We start from the raw sequence: 17,733 nt of genomic DNA, 5'->3' as shown, positions 1-17,733 counted from the left end.
CTACAGCAGCTTGCTTTGTTCATGTGTTCAAAAGATGTTTGTGGTTGCTTTTCCCCCAGTTGTTGCTTGGTTTTTTTTCCTCTTTAAATGCTTTCTGAAAGGTAGAACTGCATTTCCTTGTAGGGTGCACTTAGACTTTTTCCATGTTATCGGAGTTGTAAGAATATGTCAGTTTCAACACAGAAAAAAGGTCCAGCTTTTGCCACGAGGCTTTTGCCATTAGGGTTTAGCCTAATGTTGCCGAGGAAGCTTTCTTTCTGCTTCCCTCTAAGCCTTACTGTAAAAAAGAAAAAAAGCTGTCATGGGAAAGCCGGTTAAATCGGGCTCGGACCCCAGATTGTCACCGGTTTAATGCAATGAAAGTGTCCTGACTGGACTGAAGCACCCTAAAACACTTTGCGTGCTGCAGCATAAGAATGCAGATGGCTTATCACGCAGTAACTTGGGGATCAGCACCGTTTGCTGCCACTGGCAGAGGCTTTTTTCTTATTCCTTCTGACTGACACGGCGATAGGAGGTGCCTGTTTTGTGGCAGTAGTGCAGCAGCACCATCTCTCGACCCTGCTGCCTCAGACATTGCTTAGCCTCACTGCATTTTGTTTCCTGGTTTTGCTCGGCAGGACAAGTCCTGTTTGGCTGTAATTGCAGGGTTAGAGTGTAATATGAGGAAAGGAGGGTGTTGGCTTAGGAATTTCTGTTCCGCTTGCCACAGTTTTGCCACCAGTATTGCAGTTGGCGAGGTGGCTGTCGGGCGTGGGAATCGCGGGGGTGAGTCTCAGTGTGGGGACAGGTTTGTTGCTGATGCTTCAGCTGTTGGGGTTTTTGAGTTGCTGATGTGTGTTTTCTCATTCTACAGAACCACCTTCATGTTGCGTTCCAGGGAGTGTACTGTGGATGTACAGGAAAGATCTTTCCTGGTGAGACTGTCTATAACCACCGAAGATGTTCGCCAGCTCTGCGCTGAGAAGTTCGAGGTGGACAAGCCGGCAGAGTGCAGCCCGTTTCTTGTTGTCGACGACACCTGGCAGCAGCTGACGGAGCATACCTGCCCTCGGGAAATGAAGGCTGAGTTGCACAGCTGTCCCCAACCCCAGGTCTTCCACTTTGTCTACAAATGTGTTAACAGAGATCTGTGTGGTGCCATTTGTCACAATGATGACTCCACGTTTTAAAAGCAGCAGCTCGTCGTTGGATTTCTGTTCCTCTTGTTAACGGCTGAAAACATCTTTGTTGGCTGGCATTCCTTAGGAGCCGAGACTGGTCTTAAACCAGGATTGCCCAGTAAAAATCCCTTAGCCACATCAGGCATAGCTTAGAAAACCCCATGTAAATCGTGCACAGGGCCGGTTATGCAGACTATTCCACCAGCGTGTTTGAGCGAACAGCCACAAGACTCTGCTGCAGCATATCATATCGTGGCCCTCGGCAGGTTGTCTGCTGTGGTGTGCAAATGTCTTATTTTTTTTTGCACCTGGCCTCTAGCCACATGTCATTTTGATTTATATATGTGTATGCTAGACAAGCATTGCAGTAAACTGGCTGGTGTTAGCTTGGGTTCGACTTGTCCCATTCAGGGCATCAGTTAACTCAGAATTACCTGGATGATTGATTGCATTCTTCCCTGGTTTTTTTTTTTTTGTTTTTGTTTTTTTTAATTACAGAAAATTGTGGGGGTTTATTATAGACATCTTGCAGCAGTTGCAGGTAGACTGTCAGGGTCGTCTTCTAAAAATATTTTTTCAGCTGTAAAGAATTCTGTAATTATGCATGTGATTTTAACATTCAATATACAAGAATAAGTCTCTTTCGGGTTTTGGCGTATTGCATTTAAGGTCTCTATGGTTTCTCCTCTTTTCCTGTTACAGGTGAGTTCTTGGGAGCTTGTGGTACCTGTAAGAAGGTCGTAGTATTGGCGCTGGTGATTTCATTGCCTTTATCTGAACTGGATGTACTGTTACCTGGGTTAGTGTTTCTATCCATTGGTTTAGACAGCCTTGTGGGTAGGAAGAGGAAGTTGAAAGAAAAGGATGTAGAGAAGGGGCAGAGAAAGAACGCAGAGAACCGAGTTTAGGATTAAAATGTGTTAGTCTGTCTGCTGGTGCAGGCTCCTCTCAGAAAATGAGCCAAGGAGGTTGGTAAGGTGTTTGTAGTTTTACTGATTTTTTTTTTTTTTCCTGGTTTTTGTGGCTATAGGGGTTGGGTGGGTTGGTTTTTTTACAGGCTCTGGGATTTGTGGGGTTAGTGTGGGCTTGTGAGGATTTTCTGTTGGTTTGTTTTTTTTAACTGGGGTTCTAAGGGGGGGTTTTGGTTCTCTGCCTTTTGAAGGCTTTGGGGTTCTGTGGGTTGCGGGTTTGGGGGAGGGCTAGGGGCTTCTGTGGTGTTTTGAGTTCCCGCAGCTTTTTCTTGTGGGGTCTGGGGTTTGTGTGTGTCTTTAATGGGGGTTTGTGGCTTCTTTGGTTTTTGGGCTTTGTGGGGGTTTCTAGTTTGTGGGAATTCTTTGGGTATTTTGGTTTGGTTTTTCTTAGGCTGAGAGGCTTTAGGAGGAAAGCCTGTTCTGAGCGTGGTGTTCTCCTTGTAACAGAAGCAGGGTCTCACTGTGGCATGCCAGCTGTCGTGGCTAACAAGGGAGCTTTTTTGTTTTGTGTTGTTATAAATATTACAAGAGTTCCACTTTGTAAAATGCTTTTGTGATGAGTTCAGGCTACGTCTTGCATCCATTGAAAGCAGTATTTACTGGGGCTGAGTCTTCCTGTTTGGAGCTGAGGAAGGAAGTATGGATTGAATAACAATGTATTGGTTTTTGACCTGCAGATGGTGGAAGAAAGTGAGGAAAGACTAACAGAAGAGCAGATTGAGTCACTTCTCCAGGCAGTCTACCAGTCTTCTTCCAGGGGATCCAGAAGAACAGCCAAGAGACTTGGCAATGTTGGCTGAAGACGAAGGTGACCAAACCTTGGAGGCATCTCAGCCCAAAGCTGGCAACGGTTTCGACAGAGGAGAATCGGCTAACAATTTTCTGGGTTATACTTGGCAGCAGTTTACTGTTGTATTGGACATTGTTGTAAAATGCCTTAGAATTTTTATTATTCAGAGGTGATGAGGGAACCAGTTGTTTCCAAGAAAGCGTGGCCAAGGCCACTGTTGTTGTGGCATCTTTCCATCGATGGGGCTGGCAGCAGCTGAGTCAGGGCGGTTGGCTCTTTTTGGGGGACTATGGGGTCTTTACAGGGTCTCTTTTTGGTGGGGTCTAGGGCTTTTGGGGGGGGTTCTCTAAGGGGGGGTGTGGGGTTCTTTGAGGGGATCTTTATGGGGTCTCATTTTGGGGGGGATGTGAGGGGCTTGGGGGCGTCTTTAAGGAGTCTCAGGTTTTTTGGGGGGTGGTTAGGGTTCTTTATGGGGTCTGTTTGGGGGGTCTGGGTTTTTTGGGGGGGCTCTTTGGGGAGTTGGGGGGCCCTAAGGGCCTTTTTAGGGGATCGTGGGGGGGCTCTTTGGGGGGGGGGGGTGTCTCTGAGGGGTTCTGGGGGGGTCTCTCTAGGGTCTATTTTTGGGGTGTTGGGGGTTTCTTCGGGGGTCTTCTAGGGGGTCAGGGGCCATGGTGGGGTTCGAGGGCTCTCAGAGGGGTCGCAGTAGGGTTGGGAGGGGGGTTGAATTCGCTGGAGGAGATGGGGGGTTGTTAATGAGCGCAGGTCAGCGGCAGACGGGTAATTAGTGGGGCAGGGGGAGCCGAAAAGGGCCGAGCAGAGGCGGAGAGATACGAGCACTGGCGGAAAGGCCCGAGCACTGGCGGAAAGGCCCGAGCACTGGCGGAAAGGCCCGAGCGGGGATTCGAACACGGGGGTCCTCGGTGCTGCCGCCTTGCGGACACGCAGCGGTACTGCGCCCGGGTGGCGCAGCGCACGGAAGCCGCCGCGTTCTGCTGCCTCCGTGCACACTCGCCGCGTTCCTGCGCGGGTGCGCGCAGAGCCCGCTGCGTGCGGACTGCGGCCGGGCGGCGCAGCGCGAGCGGCAGGGCGCTTTAACGAGGGACGCCGCCATTGCGGGGCGGCCGCTCCCTCCCGGTGAGGGGGGGGTTCCGCCGCCCGTCGCGGGGTCGGCCGGGGCACTGTCAGGTCCGGGGAACCCTCGAAGGTGATGGGACTCCCTCGGGGGGGGTCAGATTTTGGGAGGAGGGGCGCACGTGGCGGGGGCACTGTTAGGTGCGGGGATTCGAAGACGGGGTGAGGTCGCCCATCCGGGCGCTGACCGAACTGGTCCCTGCTTAGCTTCCCGAACGGGGCAGCTGTGCTGTGTAGCCCCCCCCCAAGCTCGCGCCCCCAAACGGGGGCCCGGAAGCCCCCCGGCGGCCATTTTTCCGCCGGAGCCGCACGGAGATGGGCGCCGCCATGCCCGGAAGCCCCCCGGCGGCCATTTAACCGCCGGAGCCGTACGGAGATGGGCGCCGCCATGCACTAAATCCCCCGGCGGCCATATTTCCGCCGCAGCCGCACGGAGATGGGCGCCGCCATGCCCGGAAGCCCCCCCGGCGGCCATTTAACCGCCGGAGCCGCACGGAGATGGGCGCCGCCATGCCCGGAAGCCCCCCGGCGGCCATTTTTCCGCCGCAGCCGCACGGAGATGGGCGCCGCCATGCCCGGAAGCCTCCCGGCGGCCATTTTTCCGCCGGAGCCGCACGGAGATGGGCGCCGCCATGCCCGGAAGCCCCCCAGCGGCCATTTTCCCGCCGGAGCCGCACGGAGATGGGCGCCGCCATGCCCGGAAGCTCCCCGGCGGCCATTTTTGCGCCGCAGCCGCACGGAGATGGGCGCCGCCATGCCCGGAAGCCCCCCGGCGGCCATTTTTCCGCCGGAGCCGCACGGAGATGGGCGCCGCCATTCCCGGAAGTCCCCCGGCGACCATTTTTGCGCCGGAGCCGCACGGAGATGGGCGCCGCCACGCCCGAAAGACCGCGGCGGTAATTTTTGCCCCGGAGCCGCACGGAGATGGGCGCCGCCATGCTCGGAAGCCCCCCGGCGGCCATTTAACCGCCGGAGCTGCACGGAGATGGGCGCCGCCATTCCCCGAAGTCCCCCGGCGGCCATTTAACCGCCGCAGCCGCACGGAGATGGGCGCCGCCATGCCCGGAAGCCCCCCGGCGGCCATTTTTCCGCCGGAGCCGCACGGAGATGGGCGCCGCCATGCCCGGAAGCCCCCCGGCGGCCGTTTTTCCGCCGGAGCCGCACCGAGATGGGCGCCGCCATGCCCGGAAGCCCCCCGGCGGCCATTTTTCCGCCGGAGCCGCACGGAGATGGGCGCCGCTATGCCCGGAAGCCCGCCGCCGGACATTTAACCGCCGGAGCCGCACGGAGATGGGCGCCGCCATGCTGGAAGCCATTTTTCCGCCGTAGCCGCACGGAGATGGGCGCCGCCACGCCCGGAAGCCTCCCGGCGGCCATTTTTCCGCCGCAGCCGCACGGAGATGGGCGCCGCCATTCCCGGAAGTCCCCCGGCGGCCATTTAACCGCCGGAGCCGCACGGAGATGGGCGCGGCCATGCCCGGAAGCCCCCCGGCGGCCATTTTCCCGCCGCAGCCGCACGGATAAGGGTGCCGCCATGCCCGAATACCCCCGGCGGCCATTTTTCCCCCGGGGCCGCACGGAGATGGGCGCCGCCATATCCGAAAGCCCCCCGGCGGCCATTTTTCCGCCGCAGCCGCACGGAGATGGGCGCCGCCATGCCCGGAAGCTCTCCGGCGGCCATTTTATCGCCGCAGCCGCACGGAGATGGGCGCCGCCATGCCCGGAAGCCCCCCGGCGGCCATTTCCCCTCCGGAGCCGCACGGCGATGGGCGCCGCCATTCCCGGAAGTCCCCCGGCGGATATTTAACCACCGCAGCCGCACGGACATGGGCGCCGCCATACCCGGAAGCCCCCCGGCGGCCATTTAACCGCAGGAGCCGCACGGAGATGGGCGCCGCCATGCCCGGAATTCCCCCCGGCGGCCATTTTTCCGCCGGAGTTGCACGGAGATGGGCGGCGCCATGCCCGAAAGACCGCGGCGGCAATTTTTGCCCCGGAGCCGCACGGAGATGGGCGCCGCCATTCCCGTAAGTCCCCCGGCGGCCATTTAACCGCCGCAGCCGCACGGACATGGGCGCCGCCATGCCCGGAAGCCCCCGCGGCGGCCATTTTTCCGCCGGAGCCGCACGGAGATGAGCGCCGCCATTCCCGTAAGTCCCCCGGCGGCCATTTAACCGCCGGAGCCGCACGGAGATGGGCGCCGCCATGCCCGGAAGCCCCCCGGCGGCCATATTTCCGCCGCAGCCGCACGGAGATGGGCGCCGCCACGCCCGGAAGCCCCCCGGCGGCCATTTAACCGCAGGAGCCGCACGGAGATGGGCGCCGCCATGCCCGGAATTCCCCCCGGCGGCCATTTTTCCGCCGGAGCCGCACGGAGATGGGCGGCGCCATGCCCGAAAGACCGCGGCGGCAATTTTTGCGCCGGAGCCGCACGGAGATGGGCGCCGCCATTCCCGGAAGTCCCCCGGCCGCCATTTAACCGCCGCAGCCGCACGGACATGGGCGCCGCCATGCCCGGAAGTCCCCCGGCGGCCATTTTTCCGCCGGAGCCGCACGGAGATGGGCGCCGCCATGCCCGGAAGCCATTTTTCCGCCGGAGCTGCACGGAGATGGGCGCCGCCATGCCCGGAAGCCCCCCGGCGGCCGTTTTTCCGCCGGAGCCGCACGGAGATGGGCGCCGCCATGCCCGGACGCCCCCCGGCGGCCGTTTTTGCGCCGCAGCCGCCCGGAGATGGGCGCCGCCATGCCCGGAATTCCCCCCGGCGGCCATTTTTCCGCCGGAGCCGAACGGAGATGGAGCCGCCATGCCCGGAAGCCCCCCGGCGGCCATTTTTTCGCCGGAGCAGCACAGAGATGGGCGCCGCCATTCCCGGAAGCCCCCCGGCGGCCATTTTTCCGCCGGAGCCGTACGGAGATGGGCGCCGCCATGCCCGGAAGCCCCCCGGCGGCCATTTTTGCGCCGGAGCCGCACGGAGATGGGCGCCGCCATGCCCGGAAGCCATTTTTCCGACGGAGCCGCACGGAGATGGGCGCCGCCATACCCGAAAGCCCCCCGGCGGCCGTTTTTCCGCCGGAGCCGCACGGAGATGGGCGCCGCCATGCCCGGAAGCCCCCCGGCGGCCATTTTTCCGCCGGAGCCGCACGGAGATGGGCGCCGCCATGCCCGGAAGCCCCCCGGCGGCCATTTTTCCGCCGGAGCCGCACGGAGATGGGCGCCGCCATTCCCGGAAGTCCCCCGGCGGCCATTTTTGCGCCGGAGCCGCACGGAGATGGGCGCCGCCATGCCCGGAAGCCATTTTTCCGACGGAGCCGCACGGAGATGGGCGCCGCCATACCCGAAAGCCCCCCGGCGGCCGTTTTTCCGCCGGAGCCGCACGGAGATGGGCGCCGCCATACCCGAAAGCCCCCCGGCGGCCATTTTTCCGCCGGAGCCGCACGGAGATGGGCGCCGCCATGCCCGGAAGTCCCCCGGCGGCCATTTAACGCCGGAGCCGCACGGAGATGGGCGCCGCCATGCCCGGAAGGCATTTTTCCGCCGGAGCTGCACGGATAAGGGCGCCGCCATGCCCGGAAGCTCCCCGGCGGCCATTTTTCCTCCGGAGCCGCACGGAGATGGGCGCCGACATTCCCGGAAGTCCCCCGGCGACCATTTAACCGCCGGAGCCGAACGGAGATGGGCGCCGCCATGCACGAAATCCCCCGGCGGCCATATTTCCGCCGCAGCCGCACGGAGATGGGAGCCGCCATGCCCGGAAGCCCCCCGGCGGCCATTTAACCGCCGCAGCCGCACGGAGATGGGCGCCGCCATGCCCGAAGCCCCCCGGCGGCCATTTTTCCGCCGCAGCCGCACGGAGACGGACGCCGCCATTCCCGTAAGTCCCCCGGCGGCCATTTAACCGCCGGAGCCGCACGGAGATGGGCGCCGCCATGCCCGGAAGCCCCCCGGCGGCCATTTTTCCGCCGGAGCTGCACGGAGATGGGCGCCGCCATGCCCGGAAGCCCGCCGCCGGCCATTTAACCGCCGGAGCCGCACGGAGATTGGCGCCGCCATGCTCGGAATCCCCCCGGCGGCCATTTTTCAGTCACAGCCGCACGGAGATGGGCGCCGCCATGCCCGGAAGCCCCCCGGCGGCCATTTTTCCGCCGGAGCCCCACGGAGATGAGCGCCGCCATGCCCGGAAGTCCCCCGGCGGCCATTTTTCCGCCGGAGCCGCACGGAGATGAGCGCCGCCATGCCCGGTAGCCCCCCGGCGGCCATTTTTCCGCCGGAGCCGCACGGAGATGGGCGCCGCCATGCCCGGAAGCCCCCCGGCGGCCATTTAACCGCCGGAGCCGCACGGAGATGGGCGCCGCCATGCCCGGAAGCCCCCCGGCGGCCATTTAACCGCCGGAACACCATCGAGATTGTCGCCGCCATGCCCGGAAGTTCTCCGACGCCCATTTTACCGCCGGAACACCATCGAGAGTTTACTCTCTATTCCGGGAAGTCCTTCGACAGCCATTTTACCCCCGAAGTACCACAGACAACTTCATCTTTATGCTCGGAAGATGTCTGACGGCCATTTTACTGGAGAGATATCGTATGGTTTTATGTTGTCTTACCAGCTTCTTTTTCCCAGTCATCAATTGCTCCCTCTCTGCTCTTTAGTATGTCATAGTTGTTTTGTGTGTGTGCTCGGGGACGAGGTTGAGTTGGGAGAGGTTGAATTTTTTTTTTTTTTTTTTTTAGGCGAGTTGAGGGTTTGTATGGAGTTTTTTTGTTGTTTGTGGGGTTTTTTTTTTGGGTTTGTGTGTTTATTTGCGTCTAGGGTTTGTGTAAATTTGTGTTTTTTTTTTTTTAAATTGGTTTTTGGTATTTGCGTTGGTGAATTGTGTGTGCTTGTGGGGTTTGGCAGTTTGTAGGGTGTCCTGGTTCAGCCCCAGGCAGCAGCTGATCTCCACATGCCGCTCGCTCCCCCCTACCACAGCAGGAATGACAGAATTACTCGGTTGGGAAAGACTTTTGAGATCATGGAGTCCAACCGTACCTGTCCTCTACTAAACCAGGAGAAACACACAAAGGCCTCACGGGCTGGGATAAGGAGAGTTTACGGACACGGCACAGTGAGGGGAGCAACAACAGAGTCTGTGACAGAAAACATAAACAAACATAGAAAACATATCAGCCTCTGATAACTTAGAGTACTTCATGGATGCTGGACCACACACAGACTGTGTCAGCACCACACAGCCCCACTCCTCCTTGACCTGCCCCTTTTATGGGTGGTGTAGTGTCACGTGGTATGGAAAGCAGTCTGGGCCACCTCAGGTCAACTGTGCTGGCTCCTTGTGAAACTTAACTCTGTCCTGGCTGGAACCAGGACAGGGTTTACTTTGGTTGTGGCTATTTTTGCTTACTTGTTTTGTTCATCTCTCTCTGACTGACTGTCCCTATTTTTTAATTCCTTCCTCTACCTGTCTAAGACAGTATGGACTTTTTCCTGCCTCTCTTCCTATCTGCCTGCCGCTTCTTTCTCTGTATCTGACAAGCTCCCTGTCTCCATCTTTCTCTGGCTGCACCCTTCCCCATGTCCTGCTTTCTTGCTACAGCCCAGCTATCACACTGGCACCACTTTTCTAACATTCTGTACTGTAGTGTTCTGCTCCTCAATTGTTGGTAGCGTCTTCCACCTTGGCATAGCAGCCCATATCTCCAGCAGCCTGCTAGGCCAGCTGTCCGTTTCCCACTGGACTGCGGAGCACAACTCTGGGAATGAGTGCTGAGGTACCTTGGAGTGGCCTCTGGAACAAAGTGACTCCCAGGACTGGTTCCATGCTGAATAAACACCTGCAGCCTTTGACCTCCTGGCTGCATCTGCTTGTCCTTTGTCCTGGGGAAAGGGCTTTGAGGGAGGCCAGGGGATGAGTTGTTGAGGATCAGGCAGTGCCACTGGCCCCATCTGCCCTGCCCCCATCTCTTTCCCATGCTGCTGTGATTTTCTTTGCTTCCCTTTACCTTTTCTCTTCTCTCTTTTCTTCTGCCCTGCTTCCTCTTTCTCTATCCCTCTTGTACTCATTCTCCCTTTTATTTTAACCTTTATGCTTTTGCCCTGCTTTCTCTCAGCATTTTTTCCTCATCCTCTATCTCGGTCCTGTAGCTGCTCATTGTTTCTTCTTTTTCCATTTCTTTGCCCTGAACTGCATCAATCTATCTTCTTTTTTCTTTTTCTCTTTCTCACCTTTCCATATCCCCCTGCCTCCCCCTGCACCCCTCTCCTATCCCCCTATCCTCCACCACTCCTACCACCCTTTTTTTTTACTTGTTCTTTTCCTCTCTATACCTGTACATGCCGCTCCATGTCCTGGCTTTTTATCTCTCTCTCCCCCCCCGCCCTCAATTTCTCTTTTCATTTTTATCTTTATCCTTCTCTCTGCAGTTTGGTGTCATTTTCATTCTGCATCGCACTGTTCTTCTCTCTTACTCTCTCTGAGCCTTTGTCCTGCTTTCTGTTCCTGTTTCTGTTTTTTCCTCTCCTGTTCCATCTTTCTGTCATTTTTCACTGGCACTTTCATTGGCTCTCTCCCAGCATCCTCCTCTGAGTCCACCTGTTTTTTGTATTGTCCCACTTTTTATCTACCTGTCCCTCACATGTTTTCTGTGCCCTTTGTTGTGTCTTTCTGTCTTTCCTTGTCCCTCTGGCCTTCTGCCAGTGATGGTGATGTGGTTTTTTTTCCTCATCCTCCCCCCCCCCCCCCCCCCCCTTTGTCCATCTCTCTGCCTCGGTCCTGTTACTGGCCTGCTCTCTCTCCATCTCTAATATTTCATTCTAATGCCTTTCCGGCTTCCTTTCCTGTCCATTTTCTTTTCTTCCCTAACTTTATGTCTGTACATTTCCACCCCACTGGCTGTCCTATCATTTGTTGCTATATCCTCCTGCCCAGTTCACTGTCCCATTATTCCCTCCTGTCCTGCTTCCTGGTCTATTTTTCTTCTACCACAGTTCATCACTGTTTTTTCCCTTCCATTTCTTTGGTTTGATTTGTCTCTCTCTTCTCCGCCCAGCACTGCCTCCCTGCCCCACCTCCTTCTGACTTGTTCTGTACTTTTCTCTTCTTCCTGCCTTTTTTTTTCTTTTCTTTTTAATCTATGTGTTCTGCTCCCTTCTTGTCATTTCCTTTCCCTCATTTCTGCTCTCTGACCATGTTTTTCTTTTGCCACATCCCTGCAGGTCTCCTCATGCCTTTTGAATTATTTTTCCATCTCGTTGCCCTTTCTCCTGTACCTCTTTATGTGTTCCTTAATAATGCTCATGTTTTTTTCTCCTGCTGTTCCTCTGTCTTGTTCCCCGTTGCTGTATTTTCATTCTCTGTGTCTGCTGCTCCAGTAACAGCTGACAAGTTGTCCTCAAGGAAGGGTTACTGTACAGACACCAAGCCCCAGAACAGACTCACTTCTGGGCTTTACACACACTAATCAATAACCACTTGCTGTCCTTTTTGCACTCATGGCTGTGTTTGTAGTCCTTTGTGCTTGCAAGTAGCTGTCACAGAGTCAGGTTACACAGTGAGTATAAGGGCCACTGCTACAGCTGTGGGCTGGTGCCAGAGGAGCCTGGCAGGGGGTGGGTGAGCAGTGAGGGTGATGAAGAAGACCCCTCTCTGTAAAAGGGCTACAGTTGTCATTAGCATCGATTGGGGAAACAGTGGCATCTCAAAATGCTCTGGCAGAAGACGGGATTGTTGTCTGAGGAGAGATACAGTCCTCTCTATGGATGAATTACTTGTTCTTTCCCTCTCTTGTTTGCAGCATCTCATTTTTTGTGTCCTCATTTGTCATTCTTTCATCTGGGACAGAGTTAGTTTTCTTTCTAGCAGATGGTATAGTGTGATGTATCACTAGTATTTTAATTCTTGCCAAGCAGTCAAGGGTTCCTCAGATTCTCATAGCAGCTTGCTGACAAGAAGGTTAGGGGCACCTGAGAAGTCAGAAATGGACAGGGCCAGGACAGCTGCCTGGAACTGGCCAAAGGGATAATCCAAGTGTATGATATCATACTCTGAGTATAACTGAGGGGGGCAGGCAACTCAGGAGCATTGGCTCTGGCTGGTGAACAGTTGTGCTGTGTATTGCTTGTACATTCTTTTATTATTACTATTGTCTTTAATTTTTTTCCTATTAAACTGTTTCTATCTCAAGTCATGAGTTTTATGCTTTTCTTTTTGATTAGCTTCCCACCCCCCCTCACTGGAGAGGAGTAAACCAGCAAATGGCTGTGTGGTTAACTCTCTGCCAGGTTAAATCCATCTCTCATTAGCCACATCCTGCTTTCATCTCCTTGTCTCACAACTCTTTTCTACATCCTGCTATCCTTCCTCCCACTTTTCATTTTTCTCTCTCTGTCTTCTGCTGTATTTGGGTGCTGAGCCTTGTATCCAACTCACTACCAGGATTTGTTATGTGCACTAAGGAGTAAAATTTTCCTGTCACTTCTGGATGTGTTTGCAGCCCTCGGATGCAGAGCCTGTGGCTGTGGACAGGTGCAGGGATGATGTGCTGGATGATGTGCTGTGTGGCTACAGCTGGGGCAGCCCCAGGCATGGCCAATGAGGCTGAGGGAGGGGCCAGCCCTGGTCCATGAAGGGGCTCCAGCTGTACAAATAAAAAATATTTACATACCAAGTTGCAGCATCAATATGACAGATGCAGTAAAAGTGGCAATTATTGGTTTCAGTAAGAGTCCCTTTCTCCATTCAGCACTTTGCAATCCATAAATTTAAGTCAGAAAACCCATTCCTGCCTTTGAATCTTCTGCAGACAGGACTCTCCCCTTTCCCAGGGGACTGTGGGAAGGGTGTTGGGTGGGGCCAGGGGTATATGAGCAGCTGGCCTTGGCCTAGGCTGCTTACTTTTCTGAAGGTTTTCTTTGGGGTTAGTGCTTTCTCTGTCTTTTGGCAGATGGAGCTTTGTAGTTGGCTTGGCTTTTTAGGAACGTGTATCTGCAATGGCTTGGCTGTTTGGGGAGATATATCTGAGGTAAGAACTTCAGGTTAAGCAGCATGTATATAATGGAAAGCATCTTTGTGTGTAGTTTTGAGTGTTTATGTTTTCAGGGGATTGTAAAGTGACTTTTTTATTATCATTTTTGCTTTGTTCTGTATGCTGTAAGCTGTGAGTATTGTTTCTAACAGGCCTAATGATGAGATTTTTCTAGTTGGGATTAGGGTGAGCATCTTGTCCACATACTGAGTTTTAGTCTTTTCCTATAAAGTAGTGGGTATCAAAGGTGTAGTATCTTCTGGGTTTCAGGACAGCTCATGGCTTTCCTAGATGTTCCCAGAGTCACAGGGTTTTGTGGCTTTTCTTGTGGGGTCTGAGGTTTGTGGGTGTTTCTAAATGGGTTTTGTAGCTTCTTTGGGTTTTGGGCTTTGTGGGGGTTCTTTGGGTATTTTAGTCTGCTCATTTTTCCTGTTGCCAGCTTTTAACTGGTGGAGAGAAGCATCAAGGTGGTGAAGGTCTCTTGCTGGTGTTAGAAGCTGGTAGGGAGTTGCTTTTTCTGCTGCCGTGCAGATCTCTACCTGCCTCCTGCCCATTCCTTTTTCTTTTTTTCCCCAACATGGAGAAAGGAGACTGAGGAGGGAGACCTCCTCATATTCTATGGCTTCCTTACGGGGGGAGGCACTGATTTCTCTTTGGTGACTAATGACTGAACCTGAGGGAATGTTGTGAAGCTGCAACAGGGGTTGTTTAGGTTGGATATTAGGAAGAGGCTCTTTACTCATAGGACGGTCAGGCATTGGAACAGGCTTTTCAGGGAAGTGGTCACAGCACCCCACTCGACTGAGGTCAAGTGTCTGGATGATGCACCGAGTCAGATGCTCTGACTTGGCTGGTCCTGTGTGGAGCAAGGAGTTGGACTTGATGATCCTTATGGGTCCCTTCCAACTCAGGATATTCCACGATCATCTGCTTCTTTCTTGCTCTCTCTGCCAGCCCATCTACCTTTCCGGTTCCCCAAATCTTAAATATTAATCTCTTGCCACATCTGTCTGTGCCACTTTGCCTGATAATCAGTCTTTCATCCCAAATATGGGGTTTTTAAAAAGTTTTATTTTGTATTGTATTTTTAGGGGGTTGTAAGATGACCCTATACAATTATCTATTGGTCTTTGGTTCTAAGCGTGTGGTCTTTTACTGACTTTCCTGACCATACAGAAGATAGAACCTCACCTTTTATTAACTAACATTGCTCTGTAATGTTTAAGTCCTGAGCATCGCTTCTCCTAGCAGGCACAATGATGAGATTGTCTAGGTGGGGTTAGGATGAGCCTTTTATCTGCCTGTAGAGCCTTAGCCTTTCCCAACAAAATAACGGGGACCAAATACGTAGCATTTTCCCGGTTCCCAGTCAGCTCACGACATTCCTAACAGTTCCCAGAGCACCGTGGGTTTTTTTCTAGCTCATTTGGAGGCCACAGCAGGCCCCTCATGGACTATAAGCATTAGCCCTTTATTAAGGCAGAGTAGAGAATGTTTTTAGCAAGAATCCTTTTCTCCATTCAGCATTGATTCTCTGATAAACAACTTGGGTCACAAGAGCCACACCTGCTCCTCCAGCTGCTTTTAATCACTCTGCAGGCAGCATCATCCCCTTTCCCAGGCCACTGTGGGAAGGGCAGTGGGTGGAGCCTGGGGTATATAAGGCACCTGCCTTGCCTTTGGCAGCTCATTCTACTCTCTGTCTCCTGTCATAGTGTTCTGGTTTTCATTCTGCAGCTGAAGCATTGGAGTTGCTGCTGTTGTCTTGGTTCGTGCGTTCAAGGTAAGTGTTTTGCAACTAGCTAAGTGTGGCCAGTGTCTACCTAGTCAAGTGTACTTATTTATGAAGCTTGAGTTGCGTTTAGTTTGTGTCTTTTGTGTTGCCTTTGCCAGGGCAACTCAATCCTATCAGGTTAGCTGTCTGTCTTTTGCTTCTGGGTGCACAGCATTTTACCGGCGTTCCTGACTTTGCACAAGATGGACTGTTGGGGTTTTATTTCACCAGCTTTGCTCTTTAAACTGTGAGCCGTTAGCACCGCTTCTATTACTAGGTCTGATGATAAGCTTATCCAGCTAGGGCTTGAGTAAGCTGCTTGCTTGCGTATAGGCTTTTAGCATTTCCTAATAAAGTCATGGGTATCAAAGGCAACTCTCTTCCGGGTTACGGGACAGTTTATGGCTTTTCCTCATTGTTTTCAGAACTGTGATCCTTTTAGAACCAGTGCAGTTTGCAGCAGGTCCTTTGTTGACTTATAAGTATTGGGACTGGATTTCTCCTACGGCATGTTACTGGCTTTAGACTTTGGTGGAAGGCGTTGTACGCAATACCCGCAGCATGGCTCCATTGAGCAGATCCTATCAGTGAAGGTCTAACTGCTGTTTCTTATGTTTTACAGGTGGCACCTGAGGGTCGCCTCCAGTGTGCATCTCCGTTTCTCTCAAGAATGGATTTGGGATCCCTGGACTTTTCAATGCTAAGTCGAGGGAGTAGGAGAAAAGGGCAAGATGGGGAGCGGCAGTGGAGAGGGTGCCTGCGTTGCGGGGTGTTATTAGGCATCCCTTGTTTATTTTATAGCCCTGGCACGAACCTCGGCGCAGGCACTTGTAAATGGCGGAGGCTGCGAGCGATCGGTCAGGTAAGGGAATGGGAGCTGGGAACGGGTTCCGGGCAGTCTCTTGGCATGTGGCCTTCTGCTTTGTTACCTGCGGGCCCCATAGAGAGCATCATTGGGACATAGCCACGTGTCTGAGTGCACTGAGAAGGTGAAGCGGTTGTCGTCTGTGTTGGTGTCTAACACCGAAGCATCACATGGCAGGTAGATGGAGCGTTTGGCTCTGATTTTACAGATGCTGCACAGTCACCTTGCGCCGTGTGCCTCTGTATTGGGGTGGTATAATGCATAGTGTGCCTGTATTGCCTTGTGCCTTGCGCCGTGTGCCTCTGTATTACGCTTGTCGTGCGCCGTCTGCCTCTGTATTACGCTTGTCGTGCGCCGTCTGCCTCTGTATTACGCTTGTCGTGCGCCGTCTGCCTCTGTATTACGCTTGTCGTGCGCCGTCTGCCTCTGTATTACGCTTGTCGTGCGCCGTGTGAGACGGGAGTTCCTAAATGGAAGCGAGAGGTCTGGAATGGTGCGGTAATGAGTTGGCATCGGGGGACTTGCTTAGTAGACACTTGTGTTTTTCAGACCGGGCTAGATGCGATGCATACCGATGCAATGACAGAGGAGTCAAGGGGAAGACCCCAAGCAGGTACGTTGGCCAGTGGCATTAGCGTGATGAAATGATCAGCGGCTCTGTGCCACCTTTTAAGATTTTTGTGTGTGTGTCTGTTTCTCTTTTGAAGGTGCGAAGCAAGGAGGAGAGCGGGCCGTTTCCAGGAAAGGAGACTCGGGCCAGGCGAGCCATTCCTAGTGGGCCAGTGTTGTGTTGCACGTGAGTGTTACAGGCATCCCTTGTTTGTGTGTTGATAGGCCAGGCCTGAGCATCTGCGCAGCTACCAGTAAATGGCATGGGCCAGGTGAGCGATTTGTTAAGGTATGGTAATGGAAGGTGGGAATCTGTTTCTTTTTCAGGCCCCGGAGGCGGTGGTGGGACATGGCCATGACACACAGAGAAGGTGAGGCGGCCGTTACCTGTGGTGGTAACCATGGCCCCTCATTGACTGTAAGCATTAGCCCTTTATTTCACAGGCCTGTAGCAGAGCCCAGAGTTCAGTAGAAGACCAAACATAGCACTTGCCTGCAAAAGATGAGGTATGCCCCGCAATTGCAGCTTCTGGGGAACTGTGCCAACTGGGGAGCGGGGAGCAAGGGAGATAGATATTGAATGAAGTTGAGCCTGGGAGGGAGGGAGGCTTCCCGCGGAGACCTGAGGAATCAGTAAACTGTCGCTCTGCATCCAGGTGACTTTCTCAATGCTCTTTGCAGATGCAGCGGGATGAGCGGAGCGCCCTAAGAAAGCAGGTCAGCATATGTTACGCACGGTAAGATGCCACCGGTGGCTGTATGACTAGCTTATCTGTTTGGGTCTGTAATTTTTTGTCCGAATTGTCAAACTGCCAAGCGAAGCCGGATGTCAGCACCGGCGGTGACCTCGGCCAGGTGAGCTGAGAGTAGCGGGCTAAAGCAGCGATCACTTTTTCAGGGGTGACTGTGCCTGTGAAGTTCTAACCATCTCTTCTTGCTTTACAGGAGCTACCCGAGGCTTGACACAGCAAAGCGTCCCAGTAAGCAGACATGCAGTAGACATTTTACCCTGTCAAGAAAGGATTTTGGCTCTCCGGACTCCTCAAAGCTAAGTAGGAGGAGCCGGATAAGAGGGCAAAAATGGGAGGGGTGGGGGCGAGGCTGGGTAAGGCAGCACGGGGAGGAGCAGGTCAATTGTCAGCACAATGCCAGGGTGTGCCGGGCAGGGCAGCTCCAGCCCGTGTCTGTCTGTCCGCTTCTTGTTGTTTGGTGTGTCTTCTGTGTCTTAGTCCCTCTCTGGGTGTCAGCATCCTCTTTGCGCTCAAAGGGGCACAGCGTGCCTCTCGGGCATAGTCTCTAGGGTCTCGGATGCCCACGCTCGCTCATCAGCATAGTGCCCACGGGGCTCTTCTTGATTTGCCTGGCAAGGTCATGGCACGGTTTGCCCTTGCATCTTGGAAGTTTCCGGTCGGTC

The 17,733-nt window shown here is 54.5% G+C and overlaps 1 long non-coding RNA gene across 1 annotated transcript; it reads left to right on the top strand.

The window, feature by feature from the left end:
• The first annotated feature begins 737 nt into the window (after positions 1 to 737).
• On the top strand, positions 738 to 2,872 carry LOC311198372. The gene is made up of 3 exons (XR_014617698.1): positions 738 to 1,094; positions 1,866 to 1,962; positions 2,812 to 2,872. It is a non-coding gene; the product is annotated as an uncharacterized lncRNA (long non-coding RNA).
• The last annotated feature ends 14,861 nt before the right edge of the window (positions 2,873 to 17,733 follow it).

The sequence above is a fragment of the Gallinula chloropus genome (assembly GCF_964237585.1).
Source record: "Gallinula chloropus genome assembly, chromosome: 17".
NCBI lineage: Eukaryota > Metazoa > Chordata > Aves > Gruiformes > Rallidae > Gallinula > Gallinula chloropus.
Note: the sequence above shows the minus strand (reverse complement) of the source record. Positions and strands in the feature narration are given on the sequence as shown.